Source organism: Brassica oleracea, chromosome C1 (assembly GCF_000695525.1).
Source record: "Brassica oleracea var. oleracea cultivar TO1000 chromosome C1, BOL, whole genome shotgun sequence".
Taxonomy (NCBI): Eukaryota; Viridiplantae; Streptophyta; class Magnoliopsida; order Brassicales; family Brassicaceae; genus Brassica; species Brassica oleracea.
Genome location: NC_027748.1, coordinates 39,184,695 through 39,188,379, shown reverse-complemented (window position 1 = coordinate 39,188,379; position 3,685 = coordinate 39,184,695). Strand labels below are relative to the sequence as shown.

Here is a 3,685-nt window from a genome sequence, read left to right as displayed (position 1 = left end):
ACCAAAACAAATCCAAACACGCAGTTCTGTGTTGATGTATAACAAGTGAATAAGTGTGCACTAAACTGAAAGTGAGAAACTCTACGCAACGTATATAACTTTATCAGTCGGAGAGAAGCAAAACCCAGAAGAGATGTGCATGGATCAGACCAAAAATAAAAGAGATGTGCATGGATCAGATCAAAAGGCAATAACACCAGGACTGAATAACACTATAGATCCACCCAGGAACCAAGCCAATTAAAGACGCAATAATCGGTGAAAGAAACAAACATGATTCGGTGAAAACGATGAAGGGAGAATCTGGTACCAGTAGAGGCTAAAAGGAGATCAATGAATCTACCTACTCGCTCGCTGTATACGTTTGAAGGTATGTTTAATTGTTCTTTGGTAGAGATTTGTTTCCTTATTTTTTCTAATGGTTATTGTTCGGGAAGCCCATAAAAGCCCACTCCTTAACTCCCTTGGGCATTAACAACGTCATATATAAGACCAACTCTCATAAGAGAAGATGCACTCTCCAATAGTAGCATGCTGTGGAAAGTAGTGTCACGACCATGACCAGGGACTTACCTTCGGAGGTGTTGAGAAAGAGAAAATGGCTTGAGACCCCTCTCTCACATTATAATTTTAGGGGCTCATTCTATTATAATTTATTTAACAGGTTAAACAAATTATTTTGAGTTTTTTAATTTAATAGTATATTACAGGGTAATAACTTTTACATATTTAAATGTACTATCATGCTTTGTTTTTTTTGTATAATCTATGGGTTTTGCATAAAATATAATTATATTTTGCTGTTTTTTCACTGTTTTTTTTATCTTTTATTGCTAAATACTTTTCATCCATTGATATTAATTATAAGTTCTGTATATATTGTATAAATTTATACATATACATACACAACCAGGACAGACTCAGTATCATCTAGGGTCCTTGGACAACAAAATTTTCTATACCTTATAATTATAAGTTTTAATATTATTTAGAAATATTCTTTAAAACAATATCGAAAATCTAAAAAAAAAAAACTAACTAATTTTTTTTCATTAAAATATTTTATATTAGTATGTTTTATAAGACCTTCTAAATATAAATTAAATATTATATTTAAATTTTCAATATTTGGAGTAGGTTCGGGGTATTCGCTTTGACCATTCCTTATACGAAGCCGTCCATGAACACAATATTTCATATGATTTGTAATATTAAATATTTATTTTATATAATATATAGTTGTTTCTGCATCACTATTTCATATGATTTGTAATATTAAATACATTTTGTTTTATTATTTGTATTTTAAAACCTAATAAAATCACTTTAAGTTTAGCTTATATTTTTAATATAAAATATCAAATACCATAAGATATTAGAGAGCTCTAATAATTGACCACTCTCTTAAAAAACATTTTAGCCATACATGGAATTTGATGTTTTGGTGTTCAATTTTTTTGTTTTTAATAATTATAATTGATTAATTTCATTTTATCACATTAAATTTTATGCATTTAAAATAAAAATCACAGAATAAATTATTTTTATTACAAATTGATATAACTGATAATTGATTATATTATTAATTAAAATATAAATAAAAGAATATTTTAATATTTTTAATGTGTACAATAAAAATATAAAATAAAATTAGTATGATATATTTATCTTAACTATAATTTTAAATTAATTAATAATACTAATAAAATTAAATGAGAAATAATAAAATACATTAGTTTAATATTTGGTGTGATGAATTTAGTGTAACAAACCACCAAATTTTGTGTGAAAATATAATTTTTGAAGTTTTATTGGAGATGAAATTAGATCAAATTTTGTGTTTTGGAGACTCGCTAGAATTTTTGTTTTTGTTAAAACATGTAAATATCATATAATGAATTTGTTTGATTTACAAAAGCAAATCTATAAACTGCATCACCTTGGCAAAAAAGAAATAAAAAACAAGATGATGCAAGGATTAGATCAACATGATCAGTTTAGATCAGCCAAAGACTCATGAGACTCGCTAGAATTGATCCTTGGAAATGATGCTATGTGCTTGGTCGTTGGCTTCACCGAAGATTGCTTAAAATGGTTCAACCTTTCATAATATATTGGGTAATTTGGTCGTTGGCTTCACGAGAAGGTTGGCCAACGACCAAGCACATAGAATCATTTCCAAGGATCAAACGTAAATTAGCTCATAAATTCCTATGCGTACGAGATTCTAATTAGGATTCAAATTCCACGAACACTATGCTTAAAGATGAATAAAATTCGTAAAATGTGACAATTATTTTATATCTCATATATGTTATACATCAAATTTAGAAGTTTGAGATGCTTGGTCACCTCTTCCGGCCTATGCGATTGCAGCCTCTCCCACCCAAGGGGCTCTCTGGTTATCAGACTTCTTTGAGTCCTATTGATTCCTTTTGCAGGTTAGTTTAAGGTGGTTCTGCCATTTCAACTCTTCAAGTGTTTAGTGCAAAGCAAAACATCATTAATCTCGGGCCTCAACATTAATCTAGTTTACTAGATTAGTCCTATTATGTTATACAAGTTTAATTTTTTTTTGTGGCTTGTACAACTAATTTAGCTTCTTGAAGCCTTTTGGATCTCGAGTTTCACCACTTGTAATCTCTTTTATTACTAGTTAATGATATTAACATTCTTATAAAAAAAAAACTATTTTGTTTTGTAAATGAAATACATGTAATAATAAAAGTACGATACTGGATTCATACATGTTGATTTTGGAAAAAAATATACCATATGTTAAAATTATAACAATTGAGAAAACCTAGATATAGAATACCACTCAACTTATTATTATTTTTGAATAAATGTTAAATTTATTCAGTCAAAAATTTTAGTACATTATGCATCTGTTTCTTAAACTGTTTAAAGAATCAAAGAATTTAATCTAAGTAAGCAATTGAAGAATTGCCGGGTTCTTTTAAGTTTGAGCTGGGTCTTGTCGCGTCCCAAACCAAGTAATGAGTCCCTCCTTCTTCAATGTATATAACCCATCCCTTGAACTGATAGTAGCCTGAGCCGAACTGTTTTATCCACGAAACTTATCAAGCAACTAACATCTCGTGGTTGCTCTCTGTGACGACGTGAATTGGGCTTCCTCCATATAGAGTGTACTGTTGCTCAGAACGCATACCGGATCAGAAAAGTCTTGCATGGGGGCGTCCGTCTAGGATTGGAGATAATCTCAATGGTTTCACTCCATACCGTGGTGTTTAGTCTATAAAATAATTGTCACAGTTAATAAATTGTTGGTGGGTGTCAGTCTATAAAATAATTGTCACAATTTACGAAATTGTTTTGGTGGGGTCAGTCTAGGATTGGGGATAATCTCAATGATTTTGCATGATTTTAGTATGTGGTCTCCAATTTCATTAATAAAGTGTTTTTCGTTACAAATTGACTTGATTTTTACTTGAAAATTTTTAACATATTTTTTAATATTTCTGTTTCGGAGTGTTTCACAAGACATCTAATAATTACAAAATCAAAGTGGGAACAGGAAAGCCTAATCCAGAATATGTTCTAATGACTCATAAAGTCTCCTATCCTAAATCAAAAACAGTTACAGAGGACCTTAAAAGATCATGGGTGGACCTGTAAAGGGACAAACTCCTTCTTAGAGCATCCACAATGGGAGCTCTTCAAG

The 3,685-nt window shown here is 30.1% G+C and overlaps 2 protein-coding genes across 2 annotated transcripts in view; one reads left to right on the top strand and one right to left on the bottom strand.

The window, feature by feature from the left end:
• The window catches only part of LOC106339848 (F-box/kelch-repeat protein At3g13680), a 31,173-nt gene that overhangs the window by 14,332 nt on the left and 13,156 nt on the right, over positions 1 to 3,685 (bottom strand).
• LOC106328416 (sterol 14-demethylase-like) overlaps positions 1 to 3,685 on the top strand; it is an 11,600-nt gene that overhangs the window by 5,300 nt on the left and 2,615 nt on the right. The gene's annotated exons all lie outside the window — the stretch shown is intronic.